The following is a 19,000-nucleotide window of genomic DNA, read 5'->3' as shown; positions in this document are numbered from 1 at the left end:
CAACAAAATCATGTCAGTTGCTACTCCCCGGCGCTTTCACAGTGTCGTTCACCGCCTCAGGCGGGCCCGCAGCCTCCAGCTGAGTCCCAATCCTGGCTGCCAAGCCCGGGAGCTTGCGTGCAGGCTCCCCACTGGCCTCCCAGTCTCCGGGCTCAACCCTTCCAGTCCTTTCCATGCACCGCTGACAAGCGATTCTCCCCTGCCGCCACTCAGCACCCTCCCTGCTAGGCTTGCAAAACCTTCAACAGCTTCCCATTGCCCACAGATTAAAGTCCAAACTCTCTAACTTGGTGTGAGCGACCAGACGCTTCGGCGCCCCCCTCCCCACCTCCCGCCACCCCCTGCCCCCCGCCCGGCCTCCCTCTCTTGCTTTGTCCTCCTTCTTCTGCACACACCCTCCATCCTTGTTCAAGTGTTGCCTCAATTGTTCCTGAGCACTTTGTGCGCCCCCCCCACCTCCTCTCCCCTAAGCATCAAATTTCACTCAGATTTCAGCTGAACCCCACCTCTGCAGTCACCCCGACTTCTTTAGGGATCTTAGGAATGGTGGTCTCGGCTCATCCATCTCTCTCCCTAAAGGCACTGTAAATTCCTTGAGGGCATGGATGGGCTGTCATGGTTATGAGGCCTCAGCCTTGACGTAAGCCGACAGGGCCGAGGGCCGTGCCTGCTGGCTGTCCTGGCTCGTGGGGCTCAGAGCCCCAGGACTGGGGCGGGGGGGGTCGCAACATGCGTTTAGAGTGGTGCGTGTGTTGGCTCTCCACCGAGGTCCAGTGCTGACTGGAAGAAGCCCAGGCTGAGATGAAAGGAGCAGGGAGAAAGGAAGAGGGGAAAGAAGAGCCTGGAGGTGGCTCCTTGTGTTCTTAGGGGAAAAGGGGAACCTCTCTATATCCATCGACAGGGAATACCAACACTGCCCCAGCCCCGGAGGGGCCTGAGCAGAAATCGCTGCCGGAGGAGAAGCGGAGTGGTGGCGGGGTGGGGGCTGGGGGATACTATCACTTTCAGGGGACCGGACGCTTCAGACCGACAGAGCGACCCCCACTGTCCAGGGAGGAATGGGGGAAAGCGAGTGGGGGTGCCGATGTGGGTCAGCGGTGGGGGCTCCCACTCTGCCCACCCAGGGGCCGGTGGTCATGTGGGGAGGGGCCAGAAGATGGCAAATTTCTTCTGTCAAAACGAAAAGACTCTATTGAGCAATTCCCAAGGTCTCACCCCCTTCAAGCTGGAACCAGCCATTCCCAGAGGTCCTCAAACCCCAGCCATTCGGGGTGTGGGTGACAAGCCACCCTCCTCTGGACTCTCAGGGTCAGGGATGGCCTCTGTTAGGGAAGGGCTTGTCTGGGTGCAGAAAAGGGGCTGGGATCTGAAAGATGGGGGTCTTCTGCCTGACGGGAGGACGGGGGTCCTGGGGAATGGGGTGGCGCCTTCCTTTCCTCCCTCCACCTTGTGCCCACCTCTCCCTGCCCATTCCCCTCCCCCCAGAGCTGCGGGCACGCTGCTAAGTCATAAACATCAGGAAGAGAGGCCGGTGGAGAGGCTCAGGGAAGACAGCCATGGAGAGGGATGCGGGCTGAGCGCTCCCACTCCCAGCCTGGCCTCCCTGAGACTTTGCAGGGAGTCCATCTCTACTACGGAGCAGCCAGATGCCTCCCAGCCTCCCTGGGGGCGGCGGAGGGTGGGGTGGGGTGGGGTGGGTGATGGTGGCTCTCGGATTAGTTCAGATCTGGAACTTTCCTTGGTATCCCTTGAGAATAAAATGTTGTCAGGGTGCAAGCTGAATAAGACACATCACCTATCTTACACAGTAGTGTTTTTCATCCTGCGGGTTGCAGACCATTAGTGGGTTGTGAAATCAATTTAGTGGTTTATAGACAGCACTTTAAAACAAGAGATTAAAAACAAAAGCCTCAGTGTATTGCTTACAGAAAAGGTTAAGTGGGGTTTTCTTTTTTTTCCAGGTGTGGGTACATCTTTCCATACCTAGGATCTATATCTATACTGTATCTAAATATCTGTACTGGGTGTGGATGAAAAATGAATTTATTTCCATGGTTTTGGGGTCAAAAAAATGGAAGAACATTGGCCTAGCCTAGGACGTCACCACTGGGCCCAGTAGTAGACCCTGATACAGTGCGGAGAGAGACCAAGCCCAAGGCTCAGGGCCCATTTTGGCCTCATGGACCCGACAGCCTGGGATTAGGCGACCACCTTGTGGGGGCCCCATCTCTCCTTGGAGTGAGGACATGTGCGGGCCACTGGATGAGCAGGATTGAGACGGGGAGCCTCCTTTAGAGGCCTTGGAGTGTATCTCTAGCTGTCCGCATGCCGCGACTCTCTGTCACTGCGGCATTCATGGTAGCTTCTGAGATGTACGGACTGGAAAAAGAGAGCCTGGAAGGACTGGGAAGAACTGGGTAGTGGTGAGGCAGAATGGGAAGACAGGAGTTTGTGGGCAAGTGTCAGCAGCCCTCCGGGTCCTGCCGCTATTTGAGTTAAGAGGATGGGCAGGGAGAAGCACATGTCTGAGCTAAAAGCACGAAATCCAAGATCTGCCCCAAGAGTTGGAGGTGCCAGGACTGGAGACCTTTGTCCTGGCAGATCAGTCTCAAAGGGCCCCGCCGGCCCGGCGGGAGACCATTCGCCAAAGCACGAGGGTCTGGGGAGGGAGCAGGTCCCGCCCGACTCCTCACTGAAAGCCGTCCCCTGCGCTAGCAGCAAGCTGCATTGCAGAAAGAGAAAAGTGTGTAAGACTTTGATCATCCACTGCAGGAATGCTTCACAAATTAACCAAGGATTAGAGACTGGCATCCAGGATGCTGAGAGAGAGGAGAAAGAATTTGAATGTGTGTGTGTGTGTGTGTGTGTGTGTGTGCGTGCACGTGGACACGTGTGGTTCTCCTGTGTGGTTGCTGGGGTGGTGACGGTGCGTGGGCTAGGGGGATGCCCTGGGTGGGGCGTTCCTGAATCAGGGTGGTGGGGAAGCTACACAAAGAGCACGTTTTACTAAGGGAAAAATAATATAGTACGTAGCGCACTGCCCTGAATATATACTACATGCTTGATTTAGTTGGGATGATTTTACCAACGACTGCAAGAATGACATGGGCTTGTGAATCGCTGTGGAGACGAGAAAGAGGGGGAGTCAAAGGTGTCAGTCCCCAGGGTGTGGGCAGCATGCAAGAATGACTAAAATTGGGATTCTAGTGTGAAACGAAGAGCTTTTGAAGCTTAGATATAGTGTGGGCTGCTCTTTGCTTCCTTCAAAACCCCTTATATTTCCCCAGAGAGAGAGAACCTTCCCTCATTTCCCCCCTCCTCCCTTGTTCCTTGTGACCCTTCCTGCTTCCCAGGGCTACCCATGTCCCGGGCTTTCAGCGCACCTTGAAGAGGGTAGAGTAATTCTCTGCGCTATGAGGGGGTATGGGTTTAGGTGTCCGGTCTGGTCTGGGCTACTTCCCCAGCTGGGGCCTGAACCGGTGGCGATTTCTGTTTTCTCCTATTTGGGAGTAACAAGGAAGGATCCCCCTGCCTTGGATTCATTACTGAGCTCATGAGACGCAGCAGAAGCTGTCTGTAAGGCGTTTGGCTCGTTAATGTCATTTCCATCGTTCCCGAGGGTGGCAGTCCCTGCTCAGGAGTGGCCGTGTCCCACAACTATTTCCACAAACACTTCAGAGCACCCGTGTCGGCTAGCACTGGGCCTGGGGTGGGGGGATCCAAGGACGACAGAGGCCAGAACCTCCACCCTCTAGACGGCTCCAAGCTTGGCCTGGGGAAGCTTGGAAACAGAGTCATGGGACGGAAGGACAATGTCAACTGGGATGAGATCAAGGGTGCAACGGTCTGCAATGGGATTTCACTGCTAGTGTTGCTTTAACATGGGGTGCGCTTTGCAGCTTGAACTTCTGTGTGAGTGGGAAACCCTTTCTGAGACCCCTTGGGAACATCCTTCAGCTGCTTCAACGTTCACTGTGTAGACTTGAGTCAACAAAACTATTCCTTGCAGGCAAAGGATCCCGTAGGAGGTGGTTGGAGAAAGGAAACTCACTCAGAAACCACGTGGGTAACACAGTGGCCTTTTACCGAATAGATTTTATAAAAATCGGAGACGGAATGTGCCTGCCATCTCTCCCTCTGGTAGTAGGTAGAGGGCCCTGAAGGACTCAACCAGGATTCTTCATCAATGCTTTGCATCCCTGGCTCCCCAATTCTGCATCGAGGTGCCCCAGGGCCCTGCCGCAAGCTCACGAGCGCGTCACAGGATATTTTAAAGCTTGCAAAGTGAACACAGGGACATTCGCCAGATGCCACGCTGTGGGGTCCTTTGGACCTAACTACCTATTAATGGAACCATCAGCTGTATCTTTAAGCCTGGGGGCACTGCAGAGTGTCACTGAGACACTGAGGGCATCTTGGACCGAGAACGTTTGGCCGCCTGTGGTGTGGCTTCAGCATGGACCCAATCTGATGGGACACGTGACAACCTGCCCGCTCACAGACAACCTCTTCTGCGTATCCCCTGCTCCGTTTTATCACTGGCCAGCTCCTTTGAACTTGCCGTTGCCAATTTGTTTCTGTCAAATGGTGGCGTGTTTGGCATGAGCTGGATCCTCATTCAGAGCACCCACCAATGGCTCAGCACCACGGGCAGCCGGGACTGCCGCCTTTCGGGGCTGAGAAAGAGCCACTTAGCACAGTGGCTGTGTCAAACGGACTCGACAGAGGTTGGCAGGGTTTGCCTTTAAGCCATCTGATGGCAGGGCCCGCGCCTCCTGCTTCCGGACCTCGTCACGTGCTTCCCCGCGGCAGGTGCCCCCCGGATCTCTCTGCTCACTCTTTCCTCCCTCCCATCCGCGCTCCCCTGCAGGCCCCGAAGTGGCCTGTCCCCCTTTGCATCCCTCCTGGGACTGTGCATTCTGCCTTCCTGGGGCTTCACTGGACTGTTGCCTTCAACTGCCTTTGGAACTCTCCCTCGCTAAAATTCTCAGCAGTTGGTGCCCTGGTTCTGCAGCCAGGTGGACTGGACTCCAGGTCTGAAGGAGGCGGTCCAGACCTTTGCGTGGAGACCCAGCAGCGAGCAGGCTGGAAATGCCCTGTGGAGTTGTGATGAGTCAGTTATGAACTTGATTGCAAGCATGGGGTCTGGGCCGGTGGAAGCTGCACACAGCACTGTCTCGTCACGGCCTGCTCGTTTTCCGGGGGCTCTCGCTGCCGTAGCTGAAGAAAAACTTGATGTAGCAGGCCCAGCAGAGGCCAGCAGAGGAGATTCGTGGCCTGGGGGACTTTGGCCCCCTCGTATGGCCCCTCTCCTGCCTCCGCCCCTCTCCCCGAAGGCTCTTGCATCTTTCTAGGCATGCGACCTTTCGAATGTATCCAGCCCAGTGATGGGGCAGGGCTGTATGGGGATTTCTGTGCTGATTTAATAACCTTTCCCCTTCTCAGGACGACAGAGGAACCAATATCTCCGGGGTGGAAGTGTCCCCTTCTCCCCATCCTCCCAACCTCGGGGCCCTGCTTCCCGGGTTGTCCGGTTGTCCTTGTGACTCACCAAGTGTGTGGAGGACTGGGGGGCAGGGGGCTGGGAAGGGGCAGGTCTTGCCATGGACACTTGGACTCCTCAGAGTTGCCATCCACCCTGTGTGTCAGCCCCAAGAGGGCATTTTGGAGATGGACAGGGGCTTGGTCTTTTCCATTTTTTTGGAGTACCTTGAATATTTGAAAGAAGAAGAAATAAAATGCCAAAAACTGGTACAAAAAATTGTAGGTGGTATATTCTAAACAGCTTCTCGTCTTAGATATTTAGACGTTACTTAGTTTTATTTTTGGTATTGTGCATAAAGCTATGATGAATATTCTTCTAGCTAACTCTGCACACATAGCTTATTTTCTTAGACTACATTTCCAAAAGTGGAATTTCTGGGTCAGGAGGTAGAGCAACGACAGAAAACTTCTGTAAGAACAAATGTTACCTCCAAGGAAACTGATGTCCATGGCAGAGCATGAGAGCATTCTCTCTCCATCCACGTTATTAACACTCCCTCCACCTGTGCCAACTCGGCGGGTCAGGGGAAGGTGCACGCGAGAGCCCCCAGCCGTCACTGGGAGCTGCATCTTAGGAGAAACAAAGGGCACCATGTGGGACAACCAGGGGCCAGGTGTCTCGCGAGGGCAGTCCCGAGCTTGGGAAGGGCTGACCTGGCTGGAGGACAGAGAGGACTGAGACAAGGCACCAGGTGGCTGCATCGTCCGTGAGCACCAAGCCCGGGGATGGGGTCATTTTCAGAAACCCCCTGACCACAAGGAGCAGGAGGGCCTTGAGAGAACTGGAAGCACCCGTAGGCGAGGTCCAGGGACATCTGGTGCATGGGCTGGGCTTCTGTTTGGTTGTTCTCCTTCTTTTAAGAGGCAATACCATGGGTTCCTTACTGACAGCATCTGGGTACACTGGGAGGCGTTCCAGGAATAGCATGGGTTGGGGGGGGTGAATGCTCGTGAGTGAGCAAAATCCACCTCTCCCTAGACTTTGCCCCTGACCTAGGCCTTGGGGTGAGAGGGTGTGTCCTTGTGCCCCCAGATGCAGGGCTGAATGATTCCTGATTGGAGGCGAAGGGCTGCTTGCAACATGGCACGTAGCTAGAGTGAACACCGAGGAAGCCTGCCACTCCCTCGTTCACCCATTGCCAGCCTTGCAAAGCCGGCACTGGAGGGGAAGCCTGGATGTCGGCGGGGCTGGATTTCCTTCTGCATTCACCCTTCCTTAGAGACTCTCTGGAAAGCCCCTGCTTTTACCATGCCGCCCCCGAGGAGAGCTCCTTCTCTTTGGCTCTTTTTTTTTGCACACTGCAGACGCCAAGCTATTCTCCAGGCTAGTGTTTTTTTTTTTTTCTCCCCAAAAGAGAAACAAAGAAATAAGATAATTTGGTTTACAGTACGTAGTTACTTGTCTCTGGGTTAGGATTGCTGGCGGTTGCCCTGCCTGGCGTCCAGCTTGGCTCCCAAGTTTCTGAGGCCACATTTAACTCCGAGCGCCCCCGGAGCACGTTCAAGGACTATGAGTTGCCTTGAAATTCACACCCCAGAGAGCTGGCGGAGGCTGAATGGGAGTCCTCACTCCCTGTGAATTGGGAGTTGTATCTTGCTGCGGCAGCTCGCTCCTTCCCCGGTTATTCTCATGGATGATTCTTTTCAAATACTGCCTTTTTTTTTTTTGTCTCAGGCACCATTTCCAGCTAGATTCTATACTGGTCTCCACGTTGAGGGCTCCAGGGCTGCTGTAGCCAGTGAGCACAGACTGGGTGGTTTAAAACAACGGAAATGTATTGTCTCACAGTTCTGTAAGTCAGAAGTCAGAAATCAGGGTGTCAGCAGGGTAGGTTCCTTCCGGAGGCTCTGAGGGAGAGTCGGTTCCGAGCCCCTCTCCTTGCTTCTGGTAGCTGCCAGTCACCCTCGGCTTTCCTTGGCTTGTGGATACATCACTCCAGTCTCTGCCTCTGTCTTCATATGGTGTTTTCCTCTCTGTATGTGTCTTTAGGTGTCCTCTCCTCCTCTTAAAAGGACGAAAATCACTGGATTCAGGGCCCACCCCCCCTCCAGTATGATCTCATCTCAACTCATTACAGTTGCAAAGACCCTATTTCCAAATAAGGTCACATTCTGAGGTTCTGGGTGGCCATGGATTTTTGAAGGTCACCAGTTGACCCACCATGGTGTCTCGGTCTTCAGACCCTTCCATCCACCAATTCATTCCACACAGCTTGTCAGAGCCATTTTTCTCAACCTGCGCTTAGCAGGAGCACCTAACCCTCACTCTGGAACTCGGTGACTTCCCACTGCCAACAGAGTAAAGCCCTATCTCCTTAGCTCAGCTTTCGATGACGCCCCCTATCTGGTCCCAGCAATCTTTCTCGCATTCCTTTTCTCCACTACCCTACACATACTCTGCAGTCCCACTTGAAAGGTCTTGTACGCTGTGGCGCGTGCTGGGAGGGCTCTCGCCTCCTGCTCAGGCCTTTGTCCCTTGCCCAGATGCTCTCCTCCCCCAGCATCCATGTCGCGTCATACCTTTTTCCTCTGAGGAGAACATGGCTAGCCAGCTGAGGTCACGGGCTCAGCTCTGCCCCTAGACTGACTTGACACCCCCCTCTCCCCCCGCCCCCACTCTTCACCACTCTTCAGTGTGGAGAGATGGTGCTCTCTGCCGGAGCAGCATTTTTACCCAAAGATGAGTCTGTGTCTTATACTTCGTTGGGTCCTTGGATTGGAAAATGACGCATTGAGTCTTGTGGCTTCTTGGCAGATGACTGTGGGTGCCGCTGCTGTGAGCACACAAGGGGTTTAGACCCCAAGTGACTGGGATGCTCACGGTTCAACGCCTGAACTCCATGCCTGTAGCCCTAGGACGGCTGATGTGGTTAAAGAGCTCTGTGCTGAGATGCAGGGAGGGGAAGGAGAGAATGGCTGCTTGCTTTGAGAGTCAAGGGCAATGGTCTTTCAAAGGAAGAGGGTACTGGCAGAAGGGCTGCAGAAGCAGAACCCCGGGGCAGAGTTCCAAGGGGCACTGGGCTCAGTGGGAAGAGCTGCGGCGTTATCCAGACAGTTGGTGGGCGAGATGGCTTGGCGGGGCAAGGCTGGGGAGGGAGGTAAAAAGGAGACCTGGAGTGCAATGAACAGGATAGCTTCCAACCCCTTTTGCTGTCAGATTTCGCAGGTGCTCTGAAAACTTGAAAGTAACAAGGAAGTTTTCACTCCAAAGATGGATACTAGTGTCTTTTTCCAGCCCCTCCTAAGTGGCAGTGATTGGCCATTGGCCACTGGCTCTTCAAACTCTCTTCCAAAGCCCTGGGTCTCTGTGGAGACACACAAGGAACACAGTTCATCTGGAGGCAGGTTTCCTCTAAACTTTCTTGCCTCCTGTGCTCCATCTTTTCCCTTGGCTTATGCTTCAGTTGCGTCAAAGCCACATAGGCATTGTCCCTGGGGATCCAGAAGTGGTCCACCCCAAAAAGAATATAGCGGAGGTGTAAAGAATCAGAGAGAGAGAGTTCTGGGCAGATGCTCAAGGTGTGGGCGGCAGGCCACAATCTGACCTGTGACGATCTGTATTTCAGGTACCAGGATGTTTCTTACATCAAAATCTTTGCAGCCACCAAGGGCCCTTTCTTGCTGGGTCTTGGCAATACTCCTTCATGTTGTAGGTTTAGAAACTGAGGTTAAAGAAAGTAGGCGAAGAAGAATGCCTGCCCGTGGAAATGTATATGGACAGCTAGTAATGGTAGCTCTCTGCTCCTTGCTCTGTTGACTCATAACTCTGCATGCATGATTTCACTTGGCTAGGTTCAAAAAATATCTATCTTATTGTGAAAGCAGTAAACCTTTGACTCCATTCAACAATTATAGTTTCTTAGACATCCCGTCTGTAAGGTTTGCCAGTTTTCTTCCTGACAAATTTCTAATTTGGCCATTTTGGTGGCCAACATTCCACAGAGGGGATGGATTTAGTCAAATTTCCTTTGTCAGTTAAGTATTCTGTGCAACATTTGTTTCCAGGTCCTAGAGGCAATTTTTGCTCAGGTTCAAACAAAACAAAAAAACCCAATCAAACAAAAAGGAAAGACCCGAGTTTGAGTTATTCCTGTCCATATACATAAAGAATATCCATGAGTTTGAAATGTTTTGAGAATCAGGACGAGGGGGAGAGGAGACCAGAGGAAAAGGATGCATTGTTCATGATTCTGCTCTTACGCAGAGACTTTATTTTGCTGCTCCCTGATACTGGAATTTGCCATCCACCTCTGACAAAAATACAAAGAACATTTGACACAATGGAAAACCTGAAAAGATCTTTCAGTGGCTTAGTGTCCTGGCTGTGACTCAGAATTATTCATTAGATTTAAAAAAAAATGTGCATGCCCAGGCAGGCTCCGCAGCAGCGTAGCCCGGTGCCATTACTCTACCCTAGGAGGTTGAAGAAGATGTGGTCCATTAATATCGCTCCCCTGACAATAGCTTTTCCATCGATAGGGGCTGGGCTCATCCAACTCTAGTCTTACTTCTGAAACATCCAAGGATTCAAGGTAGTTGCTTCTGTGTTTCTTTTTCCAACTAGACAGTGAATTCCTTGAGGGAAAGGATGATGTCCGTTTGGCTTTGCATCTGTAGGGACCAGCTCAGTAATTGGCACATAAAAACACTGATAAAACAAAAAAAAAATTTTTTTTAATGAAGTGGTTTAAAAACAGCAAGATCCTCTATAAATTATACTCCTCTATATTCCTTCAGAGCATATAAATGTTTGATAGGAGGTTACACCAGGACTGGGATTCTGACTTCTAGTGGTGTGGGTACCTGGGGTTCCAGGATTTAAGAGAAAGACGAGACAGAACCCTGGTGAAAAGGGTAAAGCCAATGGGCAGGGGAGTGGAGCCCTCAGGCTGGCCTGGCCTGTGCAGGGGGGGGTCTCCTTGCTGGGCTGGAATGAACATCAGGCAAAGGGACACACCCAAGCGGTGCCTGGAACACGGTGCCCCCTTCTCCGGGGATCCTCCGGTCGGGGACTCATCACTGGGGTTCTGGGTAACCTCTGGTATCACATGGGCAAAGGAATTTCTACGAATGGTTCCTCCTCGGGCCTGTGGTGCTTTCAGAGCTGAGAAATAGCTCTTTACCATTGGCACCAGCTTTCTGCATTTTCTTCTGTGATGATAGCAGCCGTCGGTTTGCCCCACGCCAGGCCCACGTTGGCCAGGCATTGTGCTAAGAGCTGAAAACACAGTAAATATTCACACTGGCCTGTCCCGGTCGGGCTGACCATTGATTTGGGAGAAAAGCACCAGTGTGTGAGTCACGTCCACGTAATGAAAGGAGCACTTTGCTCCGATAGTGACAGAGCCACAGAGGAGGGGCACCCAGCCAGGGCCGGGGGTCCTAAGAAGGTTCTGGAACAGAGGGAGCCTGAGTTGAGTCCTGATGAAGAAAGGACGCATAGCCAGGCCGGGAGTGGGTTGTGAGCGAATCCAAGGGATGGCGGGGCACCCAGCTCGGGCCAAGGCATAGAGCTGTGCCAGAGCAAGGGTGGAGAAGTTGGGGACCTGAGTATCGAGAGAACAAGTGGGAGGTGGGTGTGGAGAGGGTGTGAGGGGCAGGGGTCTTGTTCCGTAGAGACTGATGAGCAGCCGCAGAGTGAGGGGGTCCGGCGGGTGTTTTGGATGAAACTCTTTGGCTGCAGTCCGCAGGGACAGATCTCAGGGAGGGCAGGAGGGCAGGCCTTGACAGTGGACAGGTGAAGCCCTAAGTGAGGGGCAGGGGGCGGGGGAGGGCTTGGCGGGAGGAGACTGGTGACTGTATGTGTAGGGGTGGCCCTGGGGAGAAGATTAAGAAAGGAACAGAGTTGGGAGGTGGGGTGACTGGTGACAGGTGTCTTGTGGCCTCAGGGGGATGGAAGGGAATGTCACGGGGTCAGGCTGATGTTGGGCATCAGCGCTCCAGAGGTGGCTGGGTAATAAGAGCCAAGGAGGGAGGCAGCCGGGAGGGGGGAGAGGAGCAGGGGAGAGGCCATGGAGGCGGGGCATTTGCTGGAGTGTTTGTGGGGGAGAGCTGGGAGCAGAAGCCAGATTTCAGCAGAGCAAGGGAGGGATGAAGGAGGCCATTTTTTGGGTGGAGCTGGGGTCAGGTGAGGGGTGAGGACATAGAACACAGCAAGTCCCTCTATTCTTTCTAACCGTTCGGCCATGACAGGAAGGAGAAGAGAGTGCAAGACTCATGGTTGAAGCATTCTTCAAAAATGAAAAATAACTTCGTTGCTTCCGCTGTCCCCCCTCCAAACACTGCATGTTCCTTATAGAAAAGCTAGGAAACCCGTATAAGGAAGCAAAAAAAAAAAAAAAAAAAAAGGAAAAAAGAAAAAAGAAAAACCACCTGTAATTCTATCCACTGACAATGTATACTGTTAAACCTTGGAGTCATTTCCAGACTTTTTTGTTGTCGTTTTTTAGTAGAAATGGTTTCATGCAGCACATTCTTTTTTTGCAACACACCCTCTTACTATTTCTCGAATACCTTCCTCTGTCCGAGCTACTTTTCTTCCAAAACATCCTTTAAAATTTTATCTACTTATCTGCCTAATGGTCCTAATGGCTCAAAACACGACAGATACAAAAGAGCACTCTGTAAAAAGCTGCCTTTATTGCCTGCTCCTGGACTACTTAGTTCGGCCTGGAGGCAAGTGGTATAACCTTAATACATCCATTTGGTGATTAGACACTATTCCAACGCGTGCATGTTCCAAAATTTATTTAAACAGCTTCTCGTCTTAGATATTTAGACGTTACTTAGTTTTATTTTTGGTATTGTGCATAAAGCTATGATGAATATTCTTCTAGCTAACTCTGCACACATAGCTTATTTTCTTAGACTACATTTCCAAAAGTGGAATTTCTGGGTCAGGAGGTAGAGCGACGACAGAAAACTTCTGTAAGAACAAATGTTACCTCCAAGGAAACTGATGTCCATGGCAGAGCATGAGAGCATTCTCTCTCCATCCACGTTATTAACACTCCCTCCACCTGTGCCAACTCAGCGGGTCGGGGGAAGGTGCACGCGAGAGCCCCCAGCCGTCACTGGGAGCTGCATCTTGGAGAAACAAAGGGCACCATGTGGGACAACCAGGGGCCAGGTGTCTCGCGAGGGCAGTCCCGAGCTTGGGAAGGGCTGACCTGGCTGGAGGACAGAGAGGACTGAGACAAGGCACCAGGTGGCTGCATCGTCCGTGAGCACCAAGCCCGGGGATGAGGTCATTTTCAGAAACCCCCTGACCACAAGGAGCAGGAGGGCCTTGAGAGAACTGGAAGCACCCGTAGGCGAGGTCCAGGGACATCTGGTGCATGGGCTGGGCTTCTGTTTGGTTGTTCTCCTTCTTTTAAGAGGCAATACCATGGGTTCCTTACTGACAGCATCTGGGTACACTGGGAGGCGTTCCAGGAATAGCATGGGTTGGGGGGGGTGAATGCTCGTGAGTGAGCAAAATCCACCTCTCCCTAGACTTTGCCCCTGACCTAGGCCTTGGGGTGAGAGGGTGTGTCCTTGTGCCCCCAGATGCAGGGCTGAATGATTCCTGATTGGAGGCGAAGGGCTGCTTGCAACATGGCACGCAGCTAGAGTGAACACCGAGGAAGCCTGCCACTCCCTCGTTCACCCATTGCCAGCCTTGCAAAGCCGGCACTGGAGGGGAAGCCTGGATGTCGGCGGGGCTGGATTTCCTTCTGCATTCACCCTTCCTTAGAGACTCTCTGGAAAGCCCCTGCTTTTACCATGCCGCCCCCAAGGAGAGCTCCTTCTCTTTGGCTCTTTTTTTTTTTGCACGCTGCAGACGCCAAGCTATTCTCCAGACTAGTGTTTTTTTTTTTCTCCCCAAAAGAGAAACAAAGAAATAAGATAATTTGGTTTACAGTACATAGTTACTTGTCTCTGGGTTAGGATTGCTGGCGGTTGCCCTGCCTGGCGTCCAGCTTGGCTCCCAAGTTTCTGAGGCCACATTTAACTCCGAGCGCCCCCGGAGCACGTTCAAGGACTATGAGTTGCCTTGAAATTCACACCCCAGAGAGCTGGCGGAGGCTGAATGGGAGTCCTCACTCCCTGTGAATTGGGAGTTGTATCTTGCTGCGGCAGCTTGCTCCTTCCCCGGTTATTCTCATGGATGATTCTTTTCAAATACTGCCTTTTTTTTTTTTTGTCTCAGGCACCATTTCCAGCTAGATTCTATACTGGTCTCCACGTTGAGGGCTCCAGGGCTGCTGTAGCCAGTGAGCACAGACTGGGTGGTTTAAAACAACGGAAATGTATTGTCTCACAGTTCTGTAAGTCAGAAGTCAGAAATCAGGGTGTCAGCAGGGTAGGTTCCTTCCGGAGGCTCTGAGGGAGAGTCGGTTCCGAGCCCCTCTCCTTGCTTCTGGTAGCTGCCAGTCACCCTCGGCTTTCCTTGGCTTGTGGATACATCACTCCAGTCTCTGCCTCTGTCTTCATATGGTGTTTTCCTCTCTGTATGTGTCTTTAGGTGTCCTCTCCTCCTCTTAAAAGGACGAAAATCACTGGATTCAGGGCCCACCCCCCTCCAGTATGATCTCATCTCAACTCATTACAGTTGCAAAGACCCTATTTCCAAATAAGGTCACATTCTGAGGTTCTGGGTGGCCATGGATTTTTGAAGGTCACCAGTTGACCCACCATGGTGTCTCGGTCTTCAGACCCTTCCATCCACCAATTCATTCCACACAGCTTGTCAGAGCCATTTTTCTCAACCTGCGCTTAGCAGGAGCACCTAACCCTCACTCTGGAACTCGGTGACTTCCCACTGCCAACAGAGTAAAGCCCTATCTCCTTAGCTCAGCTTTCGATGACGCCCCCTATCTGGTCCCAGCAATCTTTCTCGCATTCCTTTTCTCCACTACCCTACACATACTCTGCAGTCCCACTTGAAAGGTCTTGTACGCTGTGGCGCGTGCTGGGAGGGCTCTCGCCTCCTGCTCAGGCCTTTGTCCCTTGCCCAGATGCTCTCCTCCCCCAGCATCCATGTCGCGTCATACCTTTTTCCTCTGAGGAGAACATGGCTAGCCAGCTGAGGTCACGGGCTCAGCTCTGCCCCTAGACTGACTTGACACCCCCCTCTCCCCCCGCCCCCACTCTTCACCACTCCTCAGTGTGGAGCGATGGTGCTCTCTGCCGGAGCGGCATTTTTACCCAAAGATGAGTCTGTGTCTTACACTTCGTTGGGTCCTTGGATTGGAAAATGACGCATTGAGTCTTGTGGCTTCTTGGCAGATGACTGTGGGTGCCGCTGCTGTGAGCACGCAAGGGGTTTAGACCCCAAGTGACTGGGATGCTCACAGTTCAACGCCTGAACTCCATGCCTGTAGCCCCAGGACGGCTGACGTGGTTAAAGAGCTCTGTGCTGAGATGCAGGGAGGGGAAGGAGAGAATGGCTGCTTGCTTTGAGAGTCAAGGGCAATAGTCTTTCAAAGGAAGAGGGTACTGGCAGAAGGGCTGCAGAAGCAGAACCCCGGGGCAGAGTTCCAAGGGGCACTGGGCTCAGTGGGAAGAGCTGCGGCGTTATCCAGACAGTTGGTGGGCGAGATGGCTTGGCGGGGCAAGGCTGGGGAGGGAGGTAAAAAGGAGACCTGGAGTGCAATGAACAGGATAGCTTCCAACCCCTTTTGCTGTCAGATTTCGCAGGTGCTCTGAAAACTTGAAAGTAACAAGGAAGTTTTCACTCCAAAGATGGATACTAGTGTCTTTTTCCAGCCCCTCCTAAGTGGCAGTGATTGGCCATTGGCCACTGGCTCTTCAAACTCTCTTCCAAAGCCCTGGGTCTCTGTGGAGACACACAAGGAACACAGTTCATCTGGAGGCAGGTTTCCTCTAAACTTTCTTGCCTCCTGTGCTCCATCTTTTCCCTTGGCTTATGCTTCAGTTGCGTCAAAGCCACATAGGCATTGTCCCTGGGGATCCAGAAGTGGTCCACCCCAAAAAGAATATAGCGGAGGTGTAAAGAATCAGAGAGAGAGAGTTCTGGGCAGATGCTCAAGGTGTGGGCGGCAGGCCACAATCTGACCTGTGACGATCTGTATTTCAGGTACCAGGATGTTTCTTACATCAAAATCTTTGCAGCCACCAAGGGCCCTTTCTTGCTGGGTCTTGGCAATACTCCTTCATGTTGTAGGTTTAGAAACTGAGGTTAAAGAAAGTAGGCGAAGAAGAATGCCTGCCCATGGAAATGTATATGGACAGCTAGTAATGGTAGCTCTCTGCTCCTTGCTCTGTTGACTCATAACTCTGCATGCATGATTTCACTTGGCTAGGTTCAAAAAATATCTATCTTATTGTGAAAGCAGTAAACCTTTGACTCCATTCAACAATTATAGTTTCTTAGACATCCCGTCTGTAAGGTTTGCCAGTTTTCTTCCTGACAAATTTCTAATTTGGTCATTTTGGTGGCCAACATTCCACAGAGGGGATGGATTTAGTCAAATTTCCTTTGTCAGTTAAGTATTCTGTGCAACATTTGTTTCCGGGTCCTAAAGGCAATTTTTGCTCAGGTTCAAACAAAACAAAAAAACCCAATCAAACAAAAAGGAAAGACCCGAGTTTGAGTTATTCCTGTCCATATACATAAAGAATATCCATGAGTTTGAAATGTTTTGAGAATCAGGACGAGGGGGAGAGGAGACCAGAGGAAAAGGATGCATTGTTCATGATTCTGCTCTTACGCAGAGACTTTATTTTGCTGCTCCCTGATACTGGAATTTGCCATCCACCTCTGACAAAAATACAAAGAACATTTGACACAATGGAAAACCTGAAAAGATCTTTCAGTGGCTTAGTGTCCTGGCTGTGACTCAGAATTATTCATTAGATTTAAAAAAAAATGTGCATGCCCAGGCAGGCTCCGCAGCAGCGTAGCCCGGTGCCATTACTCTACCCTAGGAGGTTGAAGAAGATGTGGTCCATTAATATCGCTCCCCTGACAATAGCTTTTCCATCGATGGGGGCTGGGCTCATCCAACTCTAGTCTTACTTCTGAAACATCCAAGGATTCAAGGTAGTTGCTTCTGTGTTTCTTTTTCCAACTAGACAGTGAATTCCTTGAGGGAAAGGATGATGTCCGTTTGGCTTTGCATCTGTAGGGACCAGCTCAGTAATTGGCACATAAAAACACTGATAAAACAAAAAAAAAAAATTTTTTTAATGAAGTGGTTTAAAAACAGCAAGATCCTCTATAAATTATACTCCTCTATATTCCTTCAGAGCATATAAATGTTTGATAGGAGGTTACACCAGGACTGGGATTCTGACTTCTAGTGGTGTGGGTACCTGGGGTTCCAGGATTTAAGAGAAAGATGAGACAGAACCCTGGTGAAAACGGTAAAGCCAATGGGAAATTGTGGCATAGACGTTAGGGATGGAGGGTGAATTAGCTTCCTATAGCTGCTGTAATAAATTACACCAAGATGAGTGAGTTAAAACAACACAAACTTACCATCTTAACTGTTCTGGAAGTCAGAAGCTCAAAATGGGTCCTCCTGGGCTAAAATCTAGGTGTTGGCAAGGCTGTGTTCTTTCGGGAGGCTCTAGAGAATAGTTTTCTTGCCTTTTCCCATTTCTAGAGGTCGCCTACATCCTTTGGCTCATGGTCCCTTCCTCCATCTTCAAAGCCAGCATCTTCAAATCTCTGACTCTGATCCTGACCCTGAGCCTCCTGACTCCCTCTCTCACTTAGAAGAACCCTTGAGATTACACCAGGCTCAACTGGATAATCAAGGATAACTTCCCCATCTCGAGGTTACCTGATTAGCAGCTGAAATTCTATCTACAACTTTAATTCCCTCTTACCATGTAACATAACATATTCACAGGTTCCGGCGAGTGAGGCACGGAGGGCTTCTGGGAGGGAGGCATTATTCTGCTTACCACAGAAGGACACTTGGGGGTCATAGAGTCCCGTGTCTTTGTGCTACACTCGAGGAAACTCAAGCTCACAGAGTTCCTGTGAATTCCAACTGTTTCCTCCACAGAAGGGTAATCTCCCTCTGAGGCCGGACCCCCTGCACCCAGAGGCTGAAGCAAGACTCAGCAGGAGGCCACTGGCCTCCTCTTCCTCCAGGTCTTCCTTCCACACCTGTGCCTCGTCGCTTTCCTGCCTCATCCAGGGGAGGGTGCTGGGGTGTGTGTTTGGGGGGGGGGCATGGCACACTTGACCCACCCACGTCCACACTGAATGGAGAGTGGCCATTTCATGGGGTCAGAGAATGGATTGGACCCATCCATAAGAGCCCTGCCATGTTGGCAGAAGTGTGAGCTCCTAGAAGTACAGATGCCAGGTGCCTAACTGGGGACATTGAACCCAGGGACTGGGGGCCCCAAGAGTCTGAAATCCTGGAATTTCCTTCCTAGGGAGTCACAAAAGGGGAGCAAGAGGGTGATCCCCAGCTGGCTGGTTTACGACTGACAATGACATTGGTGACATTGCTGCTGGGGTTTCTCAGCCTGGAGACCCTGTTGGACCAGGGCTGGCTCCTGGCGAGAAAGGGTTCCCACTGCTGAGTGTCCTTTGAGGAGACGCCGGCGATTCTGGCATCGGTGCTCAAGTTTAAGGCAGTTGGGGATCCCGGAGGCCCAAGAGCAGGTCTCCCGTCAAGGTCAGGGCCAGAGGAGAAGACACAGGAGGACTTACTGCGTGAGACACGTTTACTTGGAAAGAGCAAATCATGATCTGGGGAGCAGATGACCAGGGGAGGGTGCCAGGTGTCATTCCCAAAGTCCCCTCCTTCCATGTCACTCCATTCTGTGTTGCTGGCCAGCCCCTTTACCCTCACCACTGTAATGAGAGCTGGAAACCAACAAGAACCTGGCCTCCAGCCCAGGACATGGGGGCCCAGGGACCTTGCTTGGAAAGTGGATTTCTCAGAACTCTGGGATGTAGCCAGCCTTGGGAGGAAGATGGGGTGCTGAGCAGGGACGGGACCACTGAAGAAGGCAGGGAAGACCTCTGCGAAGCCCATGGCTGGGAAAGTCAACTCAGAGTGGAACTACAGAGCTCCCCTCCGTCCCCAGTGGTTGACAGGTGGAGAAAAGGACCCCGATCTCCAGAGGTGGCAGCAAAGAGAGAAGCAAGGTGTCCACTGCCCAGGCGAGACCCCAAGTCCAGTGTCCAAGCACCTGGGGATATTGGGATCACCCTGAGCAAGCTCTTTTTTCCATTGAGAGAAAGTCCCTAGCCCAAGATTCTGGACCCCAAACCCAGCATTCTCTGAAAGAGACAGAGCTTAGGGTCTGAAAGGGCAGAGGGAGCTTGCAGGAAAACCTGTGCGGATGAACCCAGGGACAACCCGTGGACTCGGGCCAGGGATTTGGCCGAGGCTGAGGTCGGTTGTCCCAGTGACTATGGTAGTCGAGGACGATGGGGGTGGAGGGGGGGCAGGATGTGCTTCTGAGGAGACACGATATCAAG

At 52.0% G+C, this 19,000-nt stretch overlaps 1 long non-coding RNA gene across 4 annotated transcripts in view; it reads left to right on the top strand.

Annotated features, from left to right (window-relative positions):
- LOC144382727 (uncharacterized) overlaps positions 1–19,000 on the top strand; it is a 614,132-nt gene that overhangs the window by 233,299 nt on the left and 361,833 nt on the right. The window contains exon 3 of one of the 4 annotated variants that reach the window (XR_013450099.1): positions 11,870–11,912. The exons of 2 other annotated variants lie outside the window; for them this stretch is intronic. This is a non-coding gene — a long non-coding RNA (uncharacterized LOC144382727). Of the gene's footprint in view, positions 1–11,865; positions 11,913–19,000 lie in introns of those variants that run through there. One more of the 4 variants, XR_013450102.1, reaches the window with a different exon arrangement.

Source organism: Halichoerus grypus, chromosome 8, assembly GCF_964656455.1.
Source record: "Halichoerus grypus chromosome 8, mHalGry1.hap1.1, whole genome shotgun sequence".
In the NCBI taxonomy this organism is placed as follows: Eukaryota; Metazoa; Chordata; class Mammalia; order Carnivora; family Phocidae; genus Halichoerus; species Halichoerus grypus.
The sequence above is the reverse complement of the archived record's forward strand: the minus strand, read 5'-3'. Positions and strand labels throughout refer to the sequence as shown.